Genomic DNA, 27,610 nt, shown 5'->3' on the forward strand with positions numbered 1-27,610 from the left:
ATGCCAGGATTTAGGAACCGATGTGCTCAGGGCTGGAGAAGGTTGCAGTGGGTGTGGTCCAACAATGTCAGGAGGAGAGAGCCTCTGCTAAGGGCACATGAAAAGTTAGAAACTACTAGGACAAAGCAGAACATCAAAGCTCTGAGCAGCACAGTGGCTCAGTGGTTCATACCACTGACTCACAATGCCAGGGACCTGGGTTCGGCCCCACTCTTGAGCAGCTGTCTGTGTGGACTTTAACACGTTCTCACCCTTCTGCCTGCATGAGATAACTCTGGGTGCAGGTCAGGGTAGATCGGCCGTGCTAACAATAGCGATGACTCTACCTGGAAGACAGGGGTGCGCAAGAAATGGCTGATCTTTAAAATTAAGAACAGCTAAAATGATATAATCAGAAACATTGTTAACATCTAAAAGCATATTAATTTATTTTTTTTAAAAAGCTGCAGTCATGTTTCTGAAACTTGCATTAAAATAGACGCATAGAGTCATACAGCACAGAAACAGATCCTTCAGTCCAACTCGCCCATCCCCTCCAGATATCCTAAATTGATCTAGTGACCCATTTGACAGCATTTCGCCCATATCTCTCTCACACCTTCCTATTCAGATACCCATCCTGACCCTGATGCCTTTCAAATGTTGTAATTGTACCAGCCTCCACCACTTCCTCTGGGCAGCTCATTCCATACACACACCACACTCTACATGAAAGTTACCCCTTAGGACCGTTTTAAATCTTTCCCCTCTCACCCTTAACTTATGCCGTCTAGTTTTGGACTTCCTCTAACATGGGGAAAAGACATACAAAGCCGGACGAAATTCAAAAGGAATAAAATGTCGAGCCACAGGGAAAAATAAAATTGTGGCTGCAGCTTTTTTTCTGCTATTGACATTTGGACGCTTAAAATCTGTCAGTAAAGCCAGCACCACCACAGAGCATACTGCGCATGCTTCTCGGTGTCATCGACAACTGCGCATGTACTGCGGTGTCAGCAACAACTGCGCATGTACTGCGGTGTCAGCAAAAATACTGAGCATGCTCTTTGCTGTCCGCGGAAACGGTGCTTGACTTCCTCCTGAAGGACCAATGGTGAGACCCGGAGGACCAGAAGGAGCCTGGTCCTCCGGCCATTCAGAACAGCATTTTTGTCTGAACGCGGAAGTTGTTCAGAGTTTCTCAAGATGCGGTTGTTTCTCTCTCTCTTTGAATGAAGATTGAGCTTCACCCCCAGACTGCAACTCTGTCCAACATCTGTGGGTACGGCACTCTCTTTTCTCACCCACTTTTTCATTTCTTTTTCATTCTGGGATTCAGTTACTGACTTGCACGAACTGAAGGGAAAGGGAGTGAATCCAGGGAGGGGACAGACCTTGGAAAAGTTGGTCCACGTCTGTGTCTCAATTGGCAAACGCACAGCAAATGCAGTACCACAATGTAAAGTTAAAGCCTATTTTAAAAAAGGCAGAAAGTAGGTGCATGGTTTAAATGAATAATATATTGGTATGTGGAGAAAGTGAGGACTGCAGATGCTGGAGATCAGAGTCAAGTGTGGTGCTTGAAAAACACAGCAGATCAGGCAGCATCCGAGGAGCAGGAGAGTCGATGTTTTGGGCACGAGCCCTTCATCAGGAATGATGTGTGGATGAACAAAGGGACCTCACCGTCCTTCTACACCAGTTGTCAGGTGCAGCAAGCAGTCAGCAAGGCAATAGGAATTGAGTTGAAAATGGGGATGACTTCCTGTAATTAGGGTGGTCATTGAATATATTCAAGGCTGAGGTCATCTGACTTTTGAACAACAAAGAAGTGGATGGTTATAGGGGAAGGCAAGAAAATGGTTTTGAGACCATTACAGAATCATACAGCACAGAAATAGACACTTCAGTTCAACTAGTCCATGCTATGTTCGCATGCTAAACTAATCCCATCTGGCAGTGTTTGGCCCATATCCCCCTGTCACAAAGCTGGTCCTTCTTCTCAAGGATACTGTGTCCTTGGTTTTTTTCAGAGTGGTGGTAAAATGGCCCTGGGCTCCAAAATGGATGGTTTAGTACAGAAATGAAAAGGGTATTGGTCGGCTTTTTTGTTTACACGTCAACAGTTGAGACTTTAGGCCCAAGCTTTTATGTTTTCGAAGTGACCTGCATAATGAAAGACAAGTGATCTGTTGTGAAAGCTGAGGCCTTGTTTCAGTGAGTTCAGCAGTGGACTGTGTGGAGAAAGGTTGTTAAACTCTCTCTCCTTCTGCCCTTCTAACTTTGACCTGTCAGCCTCTGTTTCAGTTTTACTGTATGTTTAAGGGGTTTGTTTATTGGGACAGTTGTGTACATTTGGAACAGCATAATTAAGTCTAGTTTAGACAGACTGAGTTCTGTGAGTATTCTATATTCTGTTCTTTGTGTTTCATTCTGTATTCTTGTGAATACATTTATCTGTTTTAAATCCTGGTAGTCAACCTAGCTAACCTTGGGTAATTTTCACTGTGCACTTACTGAAATAAACAGCAAAGTTACGGTCTGTGCTGCCTGCTTCAGAATGTTTTGAGTGGTCTGGCCTAGTCCATAACACGTCCAAACCTTTCCCATTCATGTCCTTATCCAAATGTCTTTTAAACGTTGTAACTGTACCTGCATCCCCGCTTCCTCTGGACATTCATTCCACATACGAACCATTCTCGATGGGAAAACTAAGGTGTCCCTCCTGTCTTTTTAAAATCTTTCTCCACTCACCTTCAAAATTTGCTCCCTAACCTTGAAACCCCCACTCTAAGGAAAGGGAACCCATCATTCACCTCATCTATACCCCTCATGACTTTATAAAGCTTGATAAGATCACCTCTCAACCTCCTATGCTCCAGTGAAAAAGGTTCCAGCCTATCCACCAAGATGTAGGTATATTCATATCCAGTTCAATGTTGGTGCAGGCTTGAAAGACCAAATGGCCTACTCCTGCTCCCAGTTCTCTCTAACTATGTCCAGGACAGCAAGAGACCATAAGACCTAGGAGCAGAAATTAGGCCATTCAGTCAATCAGGTCTGCTCCACCATTCAATCATGGCTGACAAGTTTCTCAACCCCATTCTCTTGCTTTCTCCCCGCAACACTCAATATCCTTGATACACAAGAACCTATTTATCTCTGTCTTGAATATATTCATACTTGCCCAACACAGTCTCTGTGGCAATGAATTCCATAGGTTTCACAATCTCTGGCTACAAAGGTTTCCCATTTATCTGCGTTCTAAAAGGTCTTCCCTTTACTCTAAGGCTGTGCCCTTGGGACCTAGTCTCTCCTACCAATGGAGACATCTCCCCAACATCCACCCTGTCCAGGCCAATCAGTATTCTGTATGTTTCAATTAGATCCCCCCAGCGTGGGCTGTAAATCAGCGTAAACTGGACCCTTCAGGATGAGGTACAGCATGGATTAGATTCAGCAAAGTGAGAATGGAGGGAGAATGTGTGGGATGGAGATTTTCAGCGTTTAGGAAATAAGAGAGGAAAGAAAGTTCAATCTAAATTAGAATTGAACAGATGGGCTGATGGGCCGAGGAGTGACAGATAAAGTTTCATTTAGATAAATGTGAGGTGTTGCATTTTGGAAAGGCACATCAGGGCAGGATTTACACACTTAATGGTAAGGCCGTAGAGAGTGTTCCTGCATCAAGAGACCATGGCGTGCAGATTTGTAGTTCTGTGAAAGTGGAGTCACAGGTAGACATGGTAGTGAAGAAAGCGTTTGGTGGCGCTTGTGTTTATTGAGCAGAGCATTGAGTACAGGAGTTGGGAGTCATGTTATGGCTGTACATCACATTAGTTAGGCCACTTTTGGAATACTGCATTCAGTTCTGGTCTCTTATGTTAGAAAGATGTTGTGAAACTTTAAAAGAGTTTGGAAATTATTTACAAGGCTGTTGCCAGAGTTGGAGGGTTTGAGTTATAGGGAGAGGCTGAAAAGACTGCGGCTGTTTTCCCTGGAGCGTAGGAGGCTGAGAGATTACCTTTTACAGGTTTATAGGGGCATGGATAGGAGGCCAAAATGAGGGAGAGAGAAAAAGAAATTTACATTGCAGTGAATCTGCACAGTTACTGGACATTGCAGTGCATCTGGGAAAGGTTAATGAACAGCAAAATTCACAGCTGACCATGGAGGAACCTGTGTGGGGGAGCTCACAGAACAGGAACAGAGAAGTGTATAGTCTTTAACGTGTAACCCAGCTGTAAGTCTGCAGTCGTGAATGGAGTGGATTCTTTCATGATTATATGTTTTACTGACATCTGTCTCTTGATTAAATTTTAAAAATATAAACCACAAGTACTGTGTTAGCCCAGAGCACTTTTTTAGAGCAAAAAGACGGTGCTATTTTCTGGGTCTGTAGATTGTGAAGGCCTTTATGAGAGTGATATGTTCTTCCTGTCAGACGTGGGAGATTAGGGAAGAGTATCCATGTTACTGATGATTATGTCTGCAGTTAGTGTGTTTGCTTGCAAATCCTATTGGATCTCGTGGATAAATTGCAGCGACAGTTCGAGGTAATGCGGAATTTACAAGACCTGGGGGTATGATGGTTTGGCAATGATAGGAAGGGAAAAAAGCCGCAGCTACAGTCAGGGAGATGGATTAACCCCAGGAAAGGTAGGAGGGGTAGGCAGGTAGTGCAGGAGTCTTCTGTGGCTGTCCCCATTTCTGGTCGAAGTGGATGAGTTGGACCAAAGGGTATGTTTCTGTGCTGTGTCTCTCTCTGACTCTGGCTTGCCACTAATGTTTGCCACGTCTCTATGTTCAATTTCTTTCTGGTGTCGGTGTCAATACCTTGTTGTCTCATTCCGACCCCACCTCCCCCCGGATTGACAATGCTGACTTTTGTAATCTCTTTTTACAGACTATCTGAAGACGGAAGTTTCAAAATTAACAGCTGATGCTTGACTTTCCTGTTCCTCGGATGCTGCCTGACCTGCTGTGTTTTTCCAGCACTACACTTTTCGACTCTGAACTCCAGCGTCTGCAGTCATCATTTTCACATCAATGTCTGACAGTCACTCAATCCATCGGGACAGCAAAGACTTTCAACTATGATTCTGTGAGATGGAGCAATGCTTTTTGGTTCCTGTTTCATAACGTTTTCAGCATCAGTGGGACTGGATGAGAGACCCTACTGTTGCAGTGCACTGAGTGTGGAGCCAGAAACAGTTATACGGCCTGGAAAGAGGAATTCACACCGGGGAGGGGCTGTACACACATTTGTGTGCGGCTGAAGCTTCAGCCATGGAGAAACCCGAGGAATCCTGCCTCATGGAGAAACCGTGGAAGTGTGGCGACTGTGGGAAATGCTTCAGTTTCCCGTCTGCCCTGGAGACTCATCGGCGCAGTCACACCGGGGAGAGACCATAAGACCATAAGACATAGGAGTGGAAGTAAGGCCATTCGGCCCATCGAGTCCACTCCGCCATTCAATCATGGCTGGGCATTTCAACTCCACTTACCCACATTCTCCCCGTAGCCCTTAATTCCTCAACACAACAAGAATCTATCAATCTCGGCCTTGAAGACATTTAGCGTCCCGGCCTCCACTGCACTCTGCGGCAATGAATTCCACAGGCCCACCACTCTCTGGCTGAAGAAATGTCTCCGCATTTCTGTTCTGAATTGACACCCTCTAATTTTAAGGCTGTGTCCACGGGTCCTAGTCTCCTCACCTAACGGAAACAATTTCCTAGTGTCCACCCTTTCCAAGCCATGTATTATTTTGTACGTCTCTATTAAGTCTCCCCTTAATCTTCTAAACTCCAATGAATACAATCCCAGGATCCTCAGCCATTCCTCATATGTTAGACCAACCATTCCAGGGATCATCCGTGTAAATCTCCGCTGGACACGTTCCAGTGCCAGTATGTCCTTCCTGAGGTGTGGGGACCAGAAGTACTGGACACAGTACTCCAAATAGGGCCTTTATAAAGTCTCAGTAGCACAACGGTGGTTTTATATTCCAACCCTCTTGAGATAAGTGACCACATTGCATTCACTTTCTTAATCACGGACTCAACCTGCATGTTGACCTTTAGAGAATCCTCGACTAGCTTTCCCAGATCCCTTTGTACTTTGGCTTTACGGATTTTCTCACCGTTCAGAAAGTAGTCTATACTTTTATTCTTTTTGCTAAAATGCAAGACCTCGCATTTGTTCACGTTGAATTCCATCAGCCATTTCCTGGACCACTCTCCCAAACTGTCTGGATCCTTCTGTTGCCTCCCCACTTCCTCAGTACTACCTGCCTGTCCACCTAACTTCGTATCATCTGCAAACTTCGCTAGAGTTCCCCCAGTCCCTTCATCCAGATCATTAAGATATAATGCAAACAGCTGTGACCCCAACACTGAACCCTGCGGGACACTGCTCGTCACCGGCTGCCATTCCGAAAACATTCCCCTGCCCAGAGTGCAGGAAGGGCTTTACCAGCTCCTCCAACCTGCTGGCCCACCAGTGGATCCATACTGCGGAGAGTCCATTCTCTTGCCCCGCGTGTGAGAAGAGCTTTGCCCATTCCTCTACCCTCGTGGCCCACCAGCAGGTCCACACTGGGGTGAGATCATTCCCCTGCCCTGAATGCGGGAAGACCTTCAGCAAATCCTCCCACCTGCTGACCCACCGGCGGGGCTACACCGGGGAGAGGCCCTTCATCTGCCCTGAATGTGGGAAGAGCTTTAAACGCTCCTCTCACTTGCTGGACCACCAGCGGGTCCACACGGGGGAGAGACCGTTCAGCTGTCCTGAGTGCAGGAAGGGCTTTACCCAGGCCTCCAACCTGCTGAGGCACCAGTGGGTCCACACCGGGGAGAGGCCGTTTGCCTGCCCCAAGTGCAGGCGGCGGTTCACGTCGTCCAGTAACTTGCAGAGACACCGGGGGGGCACCAGCAGATTCCGCTGGTGACGCTGATGTGGGTCACCCCCAGGACTGAACCTCCTGCCTGTTCTGACAGTGGGTGCAGTGGGACCATCAGCGAGCTCTCTTTGTTTTCTGCGAGACAGCACCCCCACATCCCTCCCATCTTCCCCCAACCCCAGGTTGGCTCACGGGCAGCACAGTAGCTCAGTAATTAGTGCCACTGTGTCACATCGCCAGGGACCAGGGTTCGATTCCACCCTCAGGTGACTGTCTTTGTGAAGTTTGCGCATTCTCCCCCCATGTCTGCAAGGGTTTCCTCTGGGTGCTCCCACAATCCAAACATGAGCAAGTGAATTAGCCAAGCTGAATTGTCCCAGTGTGTTCAGGGATGTGTAGGTGCAGTGTATTGTTTAGGGGGTAATGTAGACTAATAGGGTAGGGGAATGGGTCTGGGTGGGTTACTCTTCAGAGGGTCGGTGTGGACTTGTTGGGTTAAAGGGCCTGTTTCCCTGTAGGATTCTGTGAGCTTTGCTTGCAGTGCTGCTCACTGAGCCCGGGACTGCACGTTCCCACTGAAGTGATTCGCACAAACCTCAGATGGCATCCAAACCAATGTACCAAACTAAAGGGGTAGCCATGGGCACCCACATGGGACCCAGCTATGCCTGCCTCTTTGTCGGGTACGTGGAACAGTCCATTTTCCTTAGCTACACCTGTTCCTCCAGTACATCGATGACCATATTAGTACCACTTCATGCTCTCCCAGGAGTTTGAACAGTTCGTTATCTTTATCAACACCTTTCACTCCGACCTCAAATTGACCTGGACCATCTCCCTTTCCAGGACCTCTCCATCTCTGGCAACCGACTAACCGTGGACATCTACTACAAGCCCACCGACTCCCACAGCTAGCTAGATTACGCCTCCTCCCACCCCACCTCCTGTAAAAACTCAATCCCTTATTCCCAATTCCTCTGCCGCATCTGTTCCCAGGATGACCAATCCCATCGTAGAAAATCCCAGAGGGCCTCCTCCTTCCAAGTTCGCAATTTCCCTTCCCACGTGGTCGACAATGCCCTCCAGCACATCTCCTCCACATCCTGCAACACTGCCCTTGAACCCCATCCCTCCCAATGGAACAAGGACAGAACCCACCCCTAACCGTCCTCAACTTCCACCCCACCAACCTCCGGATACATCACATCAGCCTCTGCTCCCTACAAACGGACCCCACCACCAGGTATATTTTCCTCTCCCCACCCCTACCAGCATTCCAGAGAGGCTATTTCCTCTGCGACTCCCTCGCCAGGTCCATGCGCCCACAACCAGCCCACACCCCACTCCCGGCCCCTTCCCCACCACCACAGGAAGTGTAAACCATGTGTCCATACCACTCCTCTCACCTCCATCCAAGGCCCCAAAGGATCCTTCCACATCTGACAGAAATTTACCTCGACCTCCACCAGTGTCATCCACTGTATCCATTGCATCCAATGTGGTCTTCTCTACGTCGGAGAGACAGGACGCCAACTTGTGGATTGTTTCAGAGAACCACTCTGGGACACCCACAAACCCCACCGCCCTGGGGCTGAACACTTCAACTCCCCCTCCCATTCCATCAAGATCATTGAGGTTCTGGGCTGTCTCCATCGCCAAACCCTGACCACCTGACGCCTGGAGGAAGAACACCTCTTATTCCACCTTGGGACCCTGTAACCACATGGGATCAATGTGGAATTCAAAAGTTTCCTCATGTATCCTCCTCCTCCTCCTCTTCCCCCCCCCCCCCCCCACCTTATCACAGCCCCAAGCCTCCACTCGCCCTCCTGACCTGTCCATCACCTTTCCCATCTATCTGCCCCACCCTCCTCTCCGACCAATCATCTTCATCTGCTTATCGCATTCTCAGCTACATTCTCCCCAACACCACCCCTCTTCCATTTATCTCTCAGCGCTCCCGGCCCACAAGCCTCATTGCTGATGAAGGGTTTATGCCCTAAACGTCAATTATCCTGCTCCTTGGATGCTACCTGACCTGCTGTGCTTTTCCAGCACCACACTCTCGACTCTGTCCACTGATGTTGTCAGAGATATAGGACCTGCTCCAAACTGATCCACAGTCCAGTTGATGGCACAGGAAACCGCTTCCTTTCTCGAGACAAGTCTCCCGAAGAGAACTTGCTGGCTAACTGATGTACTGAACTTCACAGTGCCCCACTGCTCTCAGTTATCTGGAAGGGGTCCACACATGTGCCTAAGGTGGTGCTTGAGACCTTTAATATCCCTTTGGGATTGGTCCCCATTCATTTGAGGCTGTGAAGTCATACAGCCTGGAAACAGACTGTTCAGTACGTGATCCCCAACTAAACTAGTCCCACCTGCCTGCTCCTGGCCCTTATTCGATAGTCATAGTGAAAGAGATGCACAGGACGGAAACAAACCATTTAATCCAACTCATCCATGCTGACCAGATATCCTAATATAATCCTACCGAAGGACGCAGGATTGAGAGTACTCTTTGGCAAGAGACCTTAACAAGCTGTAATAATGGACTCAAAGTATGCAATCATATTTCATCTCATCTTTTAGAGACATGGTAACTAGATTTAGCCTGTCTACAATAATATATATAAAGAGGGGGGGGGGGCGGATCATAAGACAGGTAATGGGAAAATGAATAAGGAATGGAAGGGGTGGGGGGGAATGGTAGCGAAAATACAGTGAAATGGGGGGATTTCATTCCAACCTAATTTAGAGGTATGTATGAAAATATAGAGACTGCAGTACTGAACATGACAGTAAAATGTCCCTTTCCGAAAGTAGCATGTGCAAGAAATCAGACAGAGATACATAAAATCCCGACAGTGCAGAAAGAGGCCATTTGTCCCATTGAGCCTGCACTGACACACCAAAGACCATCCCACCCAGGATCATCCTGTTCTCCTGCATTTAGTATGACTAATCCACATAACCTACACATCACAGAGCAATTTCGCATGGTCAATCTACCTAACCTGCACATCTTTGGACTGTGGAAGGAAACCCATGCAGACAGAGAGAACATGCAAACCCCACACAGACACTCACCTGAGGCTGGAATTGAACCTGGGTCCCTAGTGCTGTGAGGTCGCAATGCCAAGCACTCTGCCACCTCAATATGATATAAAATTTAAACAAATGCTCTAAGCTGCAAATTTGTCCATGTGAAGAACTTACTGCAAATGATTTGAAGCAAGATCCATATGAATTGTGTTTTGGGAGAGATCCAGAACATATTTCATTAATGATTGAAAATCTTCGATCTTTGGAATGGTTTGTGAGAGAGTGTGTTGGAGTCAGATTCAATTATGGCATTCAAAAGATAGTTGGATCATTAAACTGAAAAGGAAAGTAATCCGTGTTCGGTGAAGAGTAGCACTGGATACTGTGGTGATTATAATTAGGTCAGTCAGGTGAGTTCCCTTATTGGGGGTGTTCACCTGCTCTTCTTAACATTTCACTTCAATAACCTTTAGCTTCCCAATATCTGTCGGGCGCTTTCTCTGTTCAAGCGTCGACTCGAGTGACACAGTGTCAAATTTTGTTTATGAACTATTCCTCTGATATCTCATTAGAGGGGCTATGATATTAACAGTGGGATCTAAATCGTTGTGGGTCACAATGTGCTCAAGTGAGAAAGAATAAACTGACCATTCTTAAATATTCATTTTTAAACCATGGAAATAAAATTTATGTTTGGAAAATATACAACTTGTCATGTATGAAGAAGATCAGAAATAGGAATGGGAATAGGTAATTGACTGTTGAGATGCTCTGTCTTTCATCACCATCCATGGCTGATCATTTATCTGAATTCTCTTTCCTGCACATTTCTTTCCAATGACTTCACCTGATGAAGAGGCTACGCTCCAAGCCCGTGCGATTTCAAATAGACGTGTTGGACTATAGTTGTGTAACTTATGACTGAAAAAAATTGAGTATGTTATTACACAGACTGGAGCAGTGGGATTTAAACCTGAGCCTCAGGGCTCTATGGGAGACTACAGCTGCATCACAAAACAAACCTCTGTAGTAAATAGGTCCTCTTCTGTTGAATGAGAGGAAACACCTTCCTCCTCAACATGAGACATGACCACTGTCCCCCCACAGTCCATTACAGTAAATTGAGCCCATCTCCTGTTGAATGAATGAGTGAGAACACCTTCTTCCTGAACCCCTCGAGCCCATTGTAGTAAAGGGGCGGGGACAGTGAGGGGCCTGCGAACCTCTCCACCAATCCCAAAGGCTGCGGTCGGTGCGGACGAATCGGAGAGCGACATTCCGAGTTGTGGCTTCCTTTTTAACTGCAAAGCCGGCCGCCATTGGTCAGGTGGAGTAAGGTGCGCTCTGATTGGAGGGGGCGTGGATGACGCGCGTCACTGAAGGAGGAGACGGAAAGAAAAGAAAAACAAAGATGGCGGCGCGAGGCTGCGGTTTTCTCATCGACTCAGCGGGCGGTTTCTGACGGAGGGAGGGGGGCAGACGGCATCGTTTACCTCAGAAAATACCTTTAAATTACATTTCAAATTAAAGTCGGAACTTTTCAAACAAAAGTTGTGAAGAAAAGGAGACAGTCCCCGGTGGGGTTTATTGTTTATTTTTGTATAATTTCCGGGGCCCGGGAAGGGGGAGGTGACGGTTACCGGGTGAACGAGAAAACAAATTAAAAATGTCGGCGGTGGAGGAGAGAGAGCCGGCGCCCGCGGCTTCTTCGGCGGCGGCCGGAGCCCAGGAGCTCAACAACCCCCCGGAGCTGGAGGAAGGTCCGAGCTCCAAGAAGCGGGGGGTCCGGCTGGAGGCTGGATTTGCTCAAGGCTTGTATCTATTAACTTATTTAAATGGTACCTACTGTATGGGGCTATGGTTTACATTAAAACCGGAGGATCATGTCAGAGTGTTTGTTTATATTGAGCAGTTGTAGTTGGTAAAATACACTCCCTGGAGGAACACCTTCTGTGATGCTGCATTTCTTGCCTTCTGCCCTTCCCCCATTTGTTATCTCACATCTCGATTTTACATTTTATTTGGTCAAATTTAATTTTATATTAATGAGACTTGGTATTCACTGTGTTATTAATTTGTTTGTTGGATTATTGTAAGAAAAAATTAATGGTGTCATGTCATTTCTGATGTCAGAGTTGGACATTGAATGTGCAGATGTGAATATCAGTAAGTTGTGAAAATAAATCAAGAACTTGTGGTTCTAACAAAAAAGCAGTTCACTGATTGTGAGAAACAAAGCTCGCACACCTCAATAATTGCAGTCCGAGACAAAATCTGAATCAGCAGTGTCCTTTAGTTTACACTTGCAAGTGGGTGAGATGTCCAGTGCCTATAAGGCAGAGGACATACACACACCAAGTTCAATTCATACATAATATTTATATGATTTGATGTCTTTTGTTTTACATCGCTCCTCCCCTGCTTCCATCGTCCACTTCCCTAAGACCGGCCCCCATTACCCCTGTTTATCTCTTGCCTTATCCGGCCTTGTCTGTGACAAAATGCTTATTCCTGGCCTCACAAGGCTGTTTGACCTCATCCTGCTGTAGGTCATTGTTGGGCATATTCTTTCTTCATCATTATCTACCCCCTTCACCTGTGCCTTTCCCGAGGCTGTTCTGATCCCTATGACCCTTTTAATTGGGGTTTGTTCCTGTGTTTTTGTAAAAGTGGGAAGCAGATGTTTATACCTACTGTTTGTACAGGCGTATCTAGCTTAACTTCATCCCCTCACAACATCTTATCTATTTGCCCGTAATGTCTGCCATTGTTTTACTGGCACATCTCATTCTGACATACAATTTTAGCTAATACAAAAACAATTACATATTTCCTCCACATTGTTTCCATTCTTGTTGACTCAGCTCGTGGCTAAAACAATTACACACTGGTGTGAGTTCATTTTACTTTGTAAAATGGAATTGCAGAAGTAACATTAATTTACCTATATCCCACAATTTCCCCCTTTTCTTTAATTACCATTTGTTATCTTCTGCATTTTCCTTTTAGGGGCACCTGTTTCATCAAGGCTGTTTCAATCGGTCTTTGGGTGAGCCCTCGCATACAGGGTATGATACAACAGCCAATGCCCACTAATACCCCGACTACTCCTATCAGGGAAGTAAGGATAGAAACCACCATCCCCTTCTACCTTCCAAACCAGGATTCAAGCCATCCTGTGAGAGATATATCTACTCCTGAATCCTCAGCCAGTTCCTCTGCTAAGGTAGTCAATCCTCTTAAGACCCGAGTAATTGAACCATCAGGTGCAGTGTTATTAGGAATAAAGTTACAACAGCTTCCTCCTAACATCTCACACACACACACACACACACACACACACACACACACACACACACACACACACACACACACACCCTTTTTTCTGCTAAAATCCTATCAAGGGCCATTCTGTTTTCCCATACCATCCTACTTGTCGTATCAAGCTGGTCTGATATTCCTTTAACCGCATCTCTTGTATAATTTATAAATCACTGTTGATTATAGAAAATGTAATTTATCCAATCTACATTTTATTAATTGTTACCCACCAAAAGAGAGCTAACACAAAGCCTGCTGCAATCTGGTTACGAGCCTTGAATTCATCAGGTAGCCCCCTAGGGACTCCTACAGAATCGAGATAAATCCTGTCATCGAAAGAAGTGTCTAACAGTAATCTCTTACCCCTTCCCTTTTTCCGTCCTATCTTTTCCTTCTCAAATGCCAGGGTAAATGGAATTGCCAATTGTACAATTGTACACATCCCTCTCCAATCTGGAGGTAGCGTGGGTCTCAATATTTTGCCTCCACAGTCCCACCACAGATCCACTCGGGGAACCTTTAGTGTTGAGTAGTTCCCTCCCTTCTCCGTTTCGGTAACATTCTTAATCTCTGTACATAATTTCAGCTCCCCCAAATCTTACGACCGACTTGTACCTCGTCTACGCACACACGATGTGTGATTTCCAACTGCGGCAGAAAGCAGGGGGGGAACTTTTGCATCTTTATTCTCCAAGGGAGGGAACATCAGAGATAGGGAGGTACAATTCCTATCATTCCACGCAGTCTCATCCTGATACAGGGCTATCATACATTTCATGCCCTTCCTGTCTCGCTTCCACCTGGAACCACCTGGAAAGGGAACCACCTGGGCCACTGGCCTACCGGAGGCAAATGCATAGAAATTCTTTTGTTCAGACTTTTCACAGTATACTTTACCCATTCAACCCAGGCATTTGCATCCCCGTACCCAGTTTCTATTTCAATGGTCTGTTTCAAGTCCTTTACCTCTATAAATTTTACTACTTTAGGATCATCGGGAGGGGTGAAAGATTGTATCTTATTACCCAGTAGTTCTACCCGTTTTCCCTGTCCTACACTAATTGAAGAACAATAGCCCAAGAAATCCTTCCCATTTGCTTTCATTTCTATCCCAAACGTTTCATTTCATTGTATCTCATAGGTGCCACCCACCCCCCCAGGATTGTTTCATGCCATGTAGTTTTCCTTATCGTTAGGTATATTGGGTTACACTTTTTATCAGGACAATCACAAGCTGGTCGGAAGGGGGCCCGATGTACTGTGACGAGACCATTATACTAAGTGCCATCCCCATAGGACTTAAGATGTATCTCAGAGCTGCGGTACTATCTCTGATTATCTACATCCCCACAATTTACTAAGCTGCATACATCAGCGTCTATTACTTGTGGATTATCGGATTCGGGAACCGTTAATAATACATATGAAAATGATATTTGACGAAATCCCAATACTAAAAGGGCTAGCATCATAATTCTAGCAGCATTCCCAGTATTCTAAACATCATGCTGAAGCACAAAAAGACTTAATATACAATCTTACAGAAATAATCCCGCGCTCGCGTCGCCACGGTATATTTAGTTACTCAAAGTCTCTTTAGTCTGAGTTTCAGCGGACCTTGCGTTGATTCGGCTGTCCAGACTTCTTCCTCAACTGGAGATTCCACTGGCCCTTTGATCCGAGTGTAATGAGTCCAGCCTTTCTCCGCTGTCCTTATTGCCGTTTCGGTAGTCAAAAGAGCCTGGTACGGCCCTTCCCAGTCCGGCTGCGATTTAGTCTCTGTCCATGATTTTACTAAGATTCAATCATCCGGCTGGATGGGATGAACGGTGAATTCAAGGGGTGGAGTCTGTGCCAGTAAACCCTGTTTCCTGAGGAAAAACAAAGAGGAGGACAAGCCCAGTATGTACTTCTTTAAAAACAAATCTTTAGTTTCGGGAACTGGCAATTCTCCATTCGTTCCCAAGTAAGGTAATCCAAATAAGATTTCATAGGGGGATAGTCCCAAATCTTTCCTTGGGGCTGTTCGTACTCGCAAGAGAGCTATAGGTAAACATTTGGTCCAAGGGAGTCTGGTTTCTATTATCAATTTAGAGAGCTGTCATTTGAGTGTTTGGTTCATTCTCTCAATCCTTCCCGATGATGGCGGGTGCCATGGAGTATGGAACTCCCAGGAAATTCCCAACCCTTTCATTACCCCCTGTAACACTTTAGAGGTAAAGTGAGTTCCTTGGTCGGAATCAATATGGTTCACGAGCCCATATCGGGGAATTATGTGGTCCAATATTGTTTTAGACACTCCACTCGCAGTGGCGGTAGCTAGGGGGTATGCCTCAACCCAACCAGATAGATGATCTACTATGACTAGCATATATTTTAGTCTTCCTACCCTGGGGAATTCAGTATAATCTACTTGTATACTCTGGAAAGGTCTCAATCCTGGGTCTCTTCCTCCCGAGGTCTGTTTTCTCAAGACTTTCTTATTTACCTTTCTGCATATTATACATCCCTCACATATTTGTTAAGCAATTGTATATATTTCTTTACATCCATATTCCCTAAGAACTAAATCACACATTGCTTGTACTCCCCAATGGCTGCCTTGGTGTAGGACAGCCATAATCTCTCGCATCATCATTTTGTTTAACATTTCCCTTCCATCAGGTAACCTCCAATGCCCGTCTGCTGTTTTTACAGCCCCTAAAGCTCTCAATTCATTTTCTTCGCTTTCAGTAAATATAGGAGCTTCCCTAGGACTTGGGACAATAGGTATTAGGGAATGAATCACCACTTCTTGTGGGTTCAGGGCTGCTTCCTTAGCCACTTCATCGGCTAATCTATTTCCCCTAACTTCTAGTTCATTTCCTTTCTGATGACCATTTACATGCACTACTGCTATTTCTCAGGGAAGTAATAGGGACTCCAAGACCCATTTAATCAATTCTTCATGTCCTAATTCTTTCCCTCGGCTATTGATCAGCCGTTGTTCCTGCCATATCTTACCAAAAGTGTGCACATCACCAAATGCATATTTAGAGTCAGTGTATACTGTTCCCTCTTTATTCTCTAATGCCCTAAGGGCTCTTTCCAATGCATACAGTTCACAAGTCTGAGCTGACCACCCATTTGGCAACCATCCTGCCTCCACCACACTACTGTTTGTCCCGTCTACGACTGCATACCCATTATGTCTTTTCCCTTCAGTCACCCGGGATGATCCGTCTATAAAAAGTCTAGCCCCTGCATGAAGTGGAACATCTCTCAGGTCCATGCGGACCTTAGTTTGGTATTCTATAATGTCAAAGCAATCGTGCCCTGGATTCTGAGGAGAGTCTCCTTCCCCTTTCCAAAGAAAGGCAGCTGGATTTAAACAATTGTCAGTGACTAACACTAGATCATCCTTTTGTATTAATATTGCCTCATATTTCAGAATCCGCGAGTCTGTCAACCATCACCCAGCTTTTTGGTTTAGGATTGTTCTCACTTGGCGTGGAGTGCTTACTATTAGGGCTCCCCCAAATGTAAGCTTTCTGCTTTCCTCCACCAACAGTGCAGTGGCAGCCACGGCCTGCACACACTCAGGCCACCCCCGGGATACTGGATCCAGTAGCTTTGAAAGATATGCTACTGGTTGTCTCATTCCTCCCCACCTCTGGGTCAATACTCCCAAAACCGCTCCCTTATCCACGGTAGCAAAGAGGTGGAAAGGTTTATCTAGAGAAGGTAAGGCTAACACGGGGGAATGGATCAGATCTCTTTTGAGTTCCTCAACTAGGTCTTTTTCCTCATCATCCCAACTTAGACATTTTGCTTCCCCTCTAATAGTTTGAGATATAATTTCTTAGTCTTCTGTGCATAGGAATCAATCCACAATCTGCAATAAACCGTTAGACCCAAAAATATGCGTAACTCCCGTTTCGTGCTGGGCAGTAGCATCCCCACTATTCCCTCTATCCATTCCGGGCTTACCTTTCGCTTTCCCTCACTAACTAAATGTCCCAAGTATTTCACTTCTTGCTCCACTTTTTGTAGTTTGTTTTTAGATGCTCGCAGTCCCTGCTGACCCAGGAAATTCGATAATTTGTTAGTGGCTTCTACTACTCTTTCTCTTTTCTTTTCCTGTTACTAAGAGGTCGTCTACATACTGCCACAGGGTAGTCCCCTTGGGGCTGCTAAATTTCTCCAAAATTTGTTCTAACATCTGTCCAAATAAATTCGGGGATTCCTGGGGAAGCACAGTACACCGGTATTACTGTTTCTGTCCTGTCTTAGGGTCTTCCCACTCAAAGGCAAACAAATTCCTACCTTCCTCTGCCAAGGGACAAGCCCAAAAGGCATCCTTTAAATCTATCACACTAAACCATTTGTGGTCATGAGGGATCTCACTTAATAAGGTATAGGGGTTTGGCACCACTGGGTGCCTGATCTGTACTATTCAATTTAATGTTCTCAAATCCTGCACCAATCGATCAGTTCCATCGGATGTCCGCACTGGTAGAATTGGGGTATTATAAGGAGACTTACATGGCTCCAACAGTCCATCTCTAATCAATCCTTCAATTACTGGCTGCAGTCCTCGTTTACCTTCTATGGAAATGGGATATTGTCGCTCACAGACAACGTCCCCTTTTCCTTTTTTTAAAATTTACTTCAAGGGGAGGGATCTGTAGTTTTCCACAATTCCCTTCCCTAGCCCATACAATAGGGTCTATCTCTCTCTCCACATCCTCTGTCAACATTGCCTTTGTACAACTAATTCTTTTTCCTGAATTCCAATCCCCAGTCCTAAGAGGATAATTAAGTCTCTCCCTAATATGTTACTCCCGATATCAGAGATATACAACAGTTCCCCTGTGACCCTATCCTTAGGACCTTCTATCATCATAGGTTCAAATACTGGAACAGTAAATCCTTCCCCTTTTACCCCCGAAACAGTAATTGACCGTGTTGACATTCCTACTTTCTTTGGTTTAAAATTCAGCGATGACTGTGCTGCCCCGTATCTACTAGGAAGACTACCTCTTCCCTACAGGGTCCCACCTTCAGGTTTATCAAGGGTTCCTGGTGGGCCCCCGAGGGCAGAAACCCCTGACACCCCTATTCTTCATCAAAATTCATAAGCGGAATTGCCCTCTCTTCCCTTTTTAGAGCAGGACATTCCCGCTTAAAGTGCCCTATCTTTCCGCAATAATAGCATCCTGCCTGTGGAGACCTCCAGCTCTGCCCCTGTCGCTCGAACCCTCTATCAAACGCTCCCCCTTGTCCTCTCTGTCCGACATGCCGCCACCCACCGCTCCGGTTGCTCACTATTGGTTCCACGCTTTTCTTAACTACCTCATCAACCGCAGCTACCATCATTTTCACCTTCTGCTTCTGTCTCTCATCCTCTCTCTTTACAAACACTTTCTGTGCCTCTCTTAACAATTCATCTAATGGCTTTTCACTCCACCCTTCTATCTGCTGTATCTTTCTCTGTATGTCTGGCCATTCCTTTGTCACAAAATGTACTTTCAAAAGACCCTGTGCCACTGGGTCCTCAGGGTTCATTCCAGAATATTTCTGCATTGAGTCTCTTAATCTTTGCAAGAAAGCTGAGGGAGTCTCACCTTTCTCTTGTCTAACTTCAAAGGCTTTAGTCAAATTCTGTGACTTCGGAACTGCCTCTCTTATTCCTTTTAGAATCAGGTCTTTCAATTCCCTCATTTCTTCTCTGTGCTCCGGATTTTGATTTTCCCACTGGGGGTCTCTGAGGGGAAACTTCACCTCTCCCTGTCCAGCATCCTCATCTCCAATGGGGTGTTCCCTGTCCCATATTTTAATGGCTGTTCCCCATATAAGTCCCCTTTCTTCCCCAGTAAATAGTATATTCAAAATAGACATTAACTCAGCCCAGGTATACAGACTGGGCCCCAAAAATTGATCAATTTGTTCAGACAACCCTACCGGATCCTCAACCAGGATCTTCATTTCTTTTTTAAATGTTCTGACCTCCCCACTGCTGAGGGGGACACTTACAAACCCAATCTCTTTGTCCCCTATTGGTACCTCCCGAAGGGGATAAGTCATTACGTTCTTCCCCTTTTTCTTTTTTAAAGAAATATTGCAATATTTATAGCTCCCCATAACTTCAAACACCAATTCATCAATTCATGCTTGACTAACTTTAAAGCCTGTTCCAACTTGTAAATATATTTTACATTTTGAATATTAAATACTGAATTCAGTATTTAATATTCAAAATGTAAAATGCATACAGTTCTCAATTTTGAAATCCACTGTAATCACCCAGTTTTAGTCCCTTAATTTAAATCCAATATTAGTTTTCTCAAGTAGTGCAGACCAATCATTGCTCAAGTACAATACTATAGGTCGTGAAATAATCAGAGCTGCCTTAAAAGAATTTGTCTATTCAAGTTAAAAACAAAACTTCTAATGCATGAACAATGGCCGAATCCAAGGTCACAGATATTAACCATAGAATTTTGTTTTTACCACAATCTAATGTTGAACTGAAACTTCAACTGTCCTCCATAAATCGCTTTTATGTAAAGATAAAAGAGATTAGTTAGAAACTGATAGTAAGGCAGTCATGACCTGGAAGAAGAACATTCTGTTTTTTCATAATCTCGATAGAATCCTTAACCTTAAAAGAATTCATGTTAAGTTTCCATAATAAAAATCAGATTCAAAACAGTCCCAGAACTCAAACTCCAGGGAATAAAACGCAAACATTCAATCACCAACAAACAAATTGGTGCATTCAAACCAAATCACAAAGGGTTAAACTTTCTACCAGCTGTACAGCTCTTTTCATTCTCTCTCTCTCTCTCTCTCTCTCTCTCTCTCTCTCTCTCTCTCTCTCACTCATTGACAAATAAATTCAGATATTTACAAACCCAGTCTTTGTCCGACCTGTATTTTGGCCAGAAGAGGCGGGACGAAGAATGGATTCCTTAGTCCATAGGAAGCAACAATATTTAATCATCTTTTTCCCTTGTACAAGTATTATTTTGCCAATTCCACAACATCCTCCCCAAAGGACTTTCTGGAGGTATGTTGTAAGGGACCCCACCTCCATTTCCATTGCTTTTTCCTTCTTTTGTTTTCCCGGAGGCTTTTTCCTTACCCACGGCACAACCCATATTGAGTTCCTTCATTAGTCCCTTATTAACTACTAAAACTCAATCCCGGCCACCAAGGCAATACTTAAAAGTCAGGTTTCTTACCTTGGTCTGTGCACAGAGTTGCCTGGCCCCTTGTCGCCGTATTTTCTATCGAACGTCTATCCCTGTCTGATTCAGATGTCTCTCTTGTGGGATTCGTACCTGTCGCCCAAGGGAGCAGACCAAGCCAGGACACGAGACCGCTCCTCAATGGGGAACGGGACACGTCTTCCCAGTGTCCAAGGCCAGCCACTCCCCCCGGTGATGGAAAAAAAAATCCCGGATAGCCCCCAATTGTGAGAAACAAAGCTCACACACTTCAATAATTGCAGTCCGAAACAAAATCTGAATCAGCAGTGTCCTTTAGTTTACACTTGCAAGTGGGTGAGATGTCCAGTGCCTATAAGGCAGAGGACATACACACACCAAGTTCAATTCATACATAATATTTATATGATTTGATGTCTTTTGTTTTACATCGCTCCTCCCCTGCTTACATTGTCCACTTCCCTAAGACCGGCCCCCGTTACCCCTGTTTATCTCTTGCCTTATCCGGCCTTGTCTGTGACAAAATGCTTATTCCTGGCCTCACAAAGCTGTTTGACCTCATCCTGCTGTAGGTCATTGTTGAGCATATTCTTTCTTCATCATTATCTACCCCCTTCATCTGTGCCTTTCCCGAGGCTGTTCTGATCCCTATGACCCTTTTAATTGGGGTTTGTTCCTGTGTTTTTGTAAAAGTGGGAAGCAGATGTTTATACCTACTGTTTGTACAGGCGTATCTAGCTTAACTTCATCCCCTCACAACATCTTATCTATTTGTCCGTAATGTCTGCCTTTGTTTTACTGGCACATCTCATTCTGACATACAATTTTAGCTAATACAAAAACAATTACATATTTCCTCCACATCGTTTCCATTCTTGTTGACTCAGCTCGTGGCTAAAACAATTACACACTGGTGTGAGTTCATTTTACTTTGTAAAATGGAATTGCAGAAGTAACATTAATTTACCAATATCCCACACTGATATTAATGGCATTGTCTCATTTGAGGATGATGACTTGAGTCTGACTAACAAACCGTTTCATGTAGTCACCCAATTTAATTAAAATTTTCTTTAACTTAATTAAAGAAAATAACTCTGGCATTCTAAGATTTGTACAATTTGTTTATAAGATTTATTTATACGTCCATTGCTCTCGATGTGGTCTCTGCCACATTGGGGAGACTAGACACCAATTTGCAGAACATTTCAGGGAACAGCTGTGGGACGCCAAAACTAAACAACCCCACCGCCTTGTGGCTGAACGCTTTAACTCCCCCTCCCAATCCATCAAGGACATGCAGGTGCTCTGCTGCCTCCCCCTCCAAGCTCTAGCTACCTGACGCTTGTAGGAAGAACACCTGGTCTTCTGCCTTGGGACGCACTAACTGCATAGGATCAATGTAGATTTCACCAGTTTCCTTATTTCCCCCTCCCCTCCACCCACCTCCACACCACACACCTTGTCCCAGATCCAGAGTTGAAAAATGTGGTGCTGGAAAAATGCCTAGAGGCCATACCTCTAGGAATTCCCTGGCTGTTCTCTGGCATGGCACTCATCCACAGATTCTATCAACAAAAACATTGACCTGGACCCAATATACCGGCCACTGCAGCGGACAGTTGGAACTGACAACCGGAAGCGGCAGAGACAAACCACTATAAATGCTGGAGGAAACAATACAGAAGCACTTCACAGGAGGCTCCCAAGCACTGAGGATATCACCTAGACAGGAGATGAAACGTCTGCAACACAAATTCCCAGCTCAGCGAACAGAACCACAACAATGAGCACCCGAGCTACAAATCTTCTCTCAAACTTTGAATTGAGCATAGGAGTTGGGACATCCTGTTGCAACTGTCACGCATGTCACACAACACAAGGCATGGTCCTTCTCTGACTGACCATCCCTATGAATATCAGGGGGAAGACACCCCTTTAATTATAACATTCAGGAAAGATGCCTTACTTCAACAAAGATGTGCTGTGCTCACAGATGTTTGGACAGAGGAAGGGAATTGCAGTCTGGGGTGAAGCTCAATCTTCATTCAGAGAGAGAGAGGAGCAGCAGTAGCTTCAGAAGCTCATGGTCCAACTTGTGCATTCAGACAAGAGGGGGGCTCTTCTGGGCAAAATCTGGGAGTGAAGCAATGTCTCCCCCTTTTCATTCCTTATCCTGGGAGGGAGAGAGAAGGGGGGAAGCACTGTTCACTTGCAGCAACAGGAGGAAGAGAGTATGAATCCAAGCAGGGAGCAGACTCTGCAAAAGTCAGCTTCAGTCGGCTTCTTCTGGAATATTGCGTGCAATTCTGGTTTCCATCCTATCGGAAGGATGTTGTGAAACTTGAAAGGATTCAGAAAAGATTCACAAGGCTGTTGCCAGGGTAGGAGGGTTTGAACCACAAGGAGAGGCTGAATAAGATGGGGCTGTTTTCCCTAGAGCATCGCAGGCTGAGTGTGTGTTTTTTAAAGAGGTTTATAAAAACTTGGGTGTGGATGGGGTGAATAGACAAGGTCTTTTCCCTGGGATAGGGGGAGTGCAGAACTCGAGGGCATAGGTTTAGGGCGAGAGGGGAAAAATTTAAAAAGGACCTTGCAGTCAACCTTTTTTTGCAGAGGGTGATGAGTGTATGGAATGAGCTGCCAGAGGAAGTGTTGGAGGCATCTGGATGGGTATATGAAAAGGAAGGGTTTCGGGGGATATGGACCAAGTGATGGCAAATGGAACTAGACTAATTTTGGATATCTGGTCGGCATGGACAAGTTAGATTGAAGGATCTGTTTCTGTGCTTTATGTCTCTGACTCTATGACTAGTGAAAAGCGTTGGCATTCGTCGAAACATTTATGCAACAGAAAATTATAAGAGGGTAAGCCTCACGTCATTGATCCATGAATCCTGGTGAAGTATGGATGTATTTCCAGTAATAGAGTCAGTATAGCATGGAAGGAGTCCAAAAGACGGCTTCTTTTACAAAAAGTCACACTTAAAACTTAAATCTGAGTCTTCTGGAAATGTAAGACAACCGTGCGTTAATATAAGACAGATAAGTCTGGGGTATATGTTACGTATTTGATGGAATGTTTATGGCTCTAAAAGCCTGATTTGCAGTTGTTTCTGAGCTCATAATATTGTACTGCAGAATATTGTATCTCTTCAGTAAGAACGTCAATACCGCATGATAGATGTCAATTCAGCAACTTGAGTGAACTCTTCATGGAGTATGCAATCCACTACATTACCCTGCTGAACACATTTACATATAGATCAGCACAAAGATCTTGGGTATTAAGAGAGGAAAGAATGATCCACAGAAACTAGAATTGTGTGTTTTGATTTTCTATTGTGGACTGACAGCGATGACCTTTGCAATCTCTTTCGACAGGAATATTACAAGAGAAGAATTTGGAGGCAGAAATCTCAGACCAAACATCACATCGAAGTCTGACAGTCGATTGATTCACCAGGACTTGGATATTGATGGCCTTGAAAACAAAGGGGAGAAGGTCTGCCTGCTTTGTTAGATTTAAAACGTCAGTGTGACTGGAAACTCAGAGTCTCACACACCCACACACCAGAGTAGTGACTGGAACATGCTTTACAGACTGAATGAGAGTCCTCCAATTATCAGCGGGTTCACCAGTAACACCACACACATGGTGTAAGAGTGAGCGAGTTTCAACTGATTGTTGAACCTGGAGAAATACGAGGACACCTGCACCATGGAGAAATCATGAAAATGTAGGAACGGTTTCCCTTCCTCGCCTGCCCGATATTCATCAGCATTTATACACCGGGCTGCGGCCATTCACCTGCATTCAGCCCGGGAAAGGCTTCACTCAGTCTCATCACCTCTTGGTCCACACCGGGGAGAAACTGCTCATCTGCCCTGTATGCTGAAGCAGATGAAGGACATTTTTTATCCTGGATGGAGCATTCTGCAGGTATACCTGAAATAGATACATTTGTCTCTGTCCCATTGAGTCTCCAGCACAGAACCAGGCCAAGCTGCTCAATTGGTCTCTGTGTTTATTCTCCACCTGAGCCTCCATCCACCCCTCTTCATTGCCCCCCATCTTCCCTCCATCAGCATAAAGGTATCCCCCACTTTTTCAAAGTTCGCTTTACACTACTTCACTTTTACAAAAGACCTACATTAATACCTGCTCCCACAAACCGAAAGAAATCTGAAGAGGATTGGCGTTTTTACAAAGAAAGGCATCATACAAATTAATTCATGGTAATTGCTTCTTCGATTTAGGCCATTTCGGCGTATGAAAGGAACACTCTACTTTCAAATAGTGGGGGAAAGCTGTATCAATACAATACATCACAGTCTCAGGCCCGTCTCGCTTGGTTTAGGCACACACACACCCTCAAGCCTGTGCTAATTCTTAATCCTTACTTAGACCTGCTATTTATTGCCCGTGTGTGGTTTCTCTTCCTCTGTTCACCTCCCGTTCATGTGTTTATCAAGATACACCTTAAACATTGTTAAGGTGCCTGCTTCCACTACCTGCACTGGCAGTGCGTTCCAGGAACCCCCACCACTCTTCTGTGTGATTCCCCACCCCCACCACCTCTCCCCCAAACAGTCCCCTGCTCACCTTGAACCTGTGCCCTCTTTTAGTTGACCTTTCCACTTTGGAGGGGAAAAAAAACGCCTCTGACTATCACAGAATCCCTCCAGCGTGGAAACAGACCATTCAGCCCAACAAGTCAATACCGGCCCTCTAAAGATTAACACATAGAGACCCGTTCCCTTACCCCTATTAATCTACATTTACTCCTGACTAATGCACCGAACTTACACATCCCTGAACACTGGGGCAATTTACACACAGACAATCCAACTTAACCTGCCTCTCCCTGGACACTATGGGTAACATAGCATCGCTAATCCACCCTAACCTATACATGTTTGGATTGTAGGAGGAAGCCGGAGCAGCCAGAGGAAGCCCACGCAGACACGGGAGGTGGGGTGCAGGGATAATGTGCCAACTCCACACAGCTAGTTGCCTGACACTAAAATCTAACGCAGGTCCCTGGCACTGTGAGGTGTCAGTGCGAACCGCTGAGCTACCCTGCCACCCCTGTCCAGCCAATCTGTGTCTCTCATTATTTTGTCGAGGTCTCTTTTCAGCCTCTGTTTTTCCAAAGAAAACAATCCAGGTTTATGCCTCCTCTGCTCGTAACGAGAGCCCTCCAGACTAGGCAATGTCCTGGTGAACCTTGTCTGTATCCTCAGCCAGAGCACCCACATCCTTCCAGTAGCACAGTGACCAGAACTGCACACAATATTCCGAATGTGGCCAGAATAAACAGCTGTAATGTAACTCTTACACTCAAGGAAGCGTGCTGTGTACCTTCTTGACCACCGTGCCCACCTGCATTACCACTTCCACGGATCTATATGCCCAGACCCCTCTGTATGCCAGTGCTCCTATGTGTTCTGCCATTTATCATACAATTCTTATATTTCCTTCATCTCTATCGAGCTTCACCTTAACTGTCTTTCTCTCTTCATCTCTTTTCCCCCCTCCTCACATTAGCATACCATAAGACCACAGGAGCAGAAATTAGGCCATTCAGCCCATTGAGTCTACTTCGCCATTCAATCACGGCTGATACGTTTCTCAACCCCATTCTCCCCGAACTCCTTGATCCCCTTGATACTCAAGAGCCTAGCTATCTCAGTCTTAAATATACTCAGTAACTTGGCCTCCGCAGCTTTCTGTGGCAGTGAATTTCATAGATTCACCATACTCTGGCTGAAGAAGTTTCTCTCCCCTCTGTTCTAAAGGGTCTTCCCTTGACAGGAAAGCTGAGCCCTCAGGTTCTAGTCTGTCCTACCAATGGAAACATCTTCCCAACATCCACACCGTTCATTATTCTGTAGGTTTCAATTAGATCCCCCCCCATCCTTCTGAACTCCATGAAGTATAAACCTAGAGTCCTCTAATGTTCTTATGTTAAATTTTTCATTCCTGGACCATTCTTTTGAACCACCTCTGAACACGTTCCAGGGCCAGTACATCCTTCCTGAGATATGGGGCCCAAATCTACATACAGTACTCCAATTGTGGCCTGACCGGAGACTTACAGAGCCTCAGAAGTACATCCCTGCTTTTATATTCAAGTCTGATCAAAATAAATGCCTTCATTGCATTTGCCTTCCTAACCACTGACTCAACCTGCAAGTTTACCTTGAGAGAATGCTGGAGCAGAACTCCATAGTCTCTTTGCACATCAGATTTCTGAATTTTCTCCCCATAATCCTTCTGTTCCAGAGTAGCAGCAGAGATTTCCAGACACCTCGATTGTTTTCAGGGATACCAAGGGATCTTGGGAATTGCCACTATCGCAGGAGGAGGCAGAGGGGAATGTGGCGTGGTCCTTTAAACTGCAGAACTTTCCAAACTCCCTGAGTCAGCAGGAACTCTTTCTGGACCAAGAAACAAAAGGGCCACTGAGAAACTGCTACATCAGAAGACCTCAGAGGCAGAAATTAGGTCATTCAGCTCATTGAATGGTGGAGCTGACTTAATCATTCTTAAGTATCAAGGGTTACGGGGAGAATTGGGTTGAGGAACATATCCGCAATGATTGAATAGTGGAGCAGATTGAATGGCCTAATTTCTGCTAGTTAACCATCCCCGGGAAGAAGGACGCAAAACAACAAACTGTTTCCTGGGACAGATGAGCTAAGTGTTTAATAACCTCATGACAAAAGGACAATTAAGTTTGTCTGTGGAAGGAAGGCCCTGACGTAAAAGGGTTTTTTGCAGGAAAGGCTGTATCAAACAAACCACAAAACCTCGACGATAAGAAGGTAAGCTACAGACTAGAGATCTCCAGAAGTGTGAGGAGGTGGTGTTAGAATCGAAAGAAACATCACATCATAGATTTGAAAGTGAGGAATCTCCACCAGAATTCAACCTCAGAATGATGTAGCAGCAGTACTTGGAGGAAGAAGAATGCTGCATTGAATCCCTGGACACTTCCAGAGACATAAACTGTTGGTGGAAACTCAGTTAAATTCAGCCATCAATTGGGAGATAGCCAAGTTGTGAGTGAGGTTGAACTTGGTTACTTGAGTTTTATTTGTGTTCTTACATACAATAAAGTGTAAATCATTGTTTCAGCAGTTA

General features: G+C 45.2%; 1 long non-coding RNA gene across 1 annotated transcript; it reads left to right on the plus strand.

Moving 5' to 3' along the window:
• The first annotated feature begins 1,112 nt into the window (after positions 1-1,112).
• Positions 1,113-27,606, plus strand: LOC140460952 (uncharacterized). Its single transcript, XR_011954413.1, has 4 exons — positions 1,113-1,261; positions 4,886-11,739; positions 23,845-24,403; positions 26,750-27,606. It is a non-coding gene; the product is annotated as an uncharacterized lncRNA (long non-coding RNA).
• Positions 27,607-27,610: the final 4 nt, after the last annotated feature.

This window comes from Chiloscyllium punctatum, chromosome 36 (genome assembly GCF_047496795.1).
Source record: "Chiloscyllium punctatum isolate Juve2018m chromosome 36, sChiPun1.3, whole genome shotgun sequence".
Taxonomy (NCBI): domain Eukaryota; kingdom Metazoa; phylum Chordata; class Chondrichthyes; order Orectolobiformes; family Hemiscylliidae; genus Chiloscyllium; species Chiloscyllium punctatum.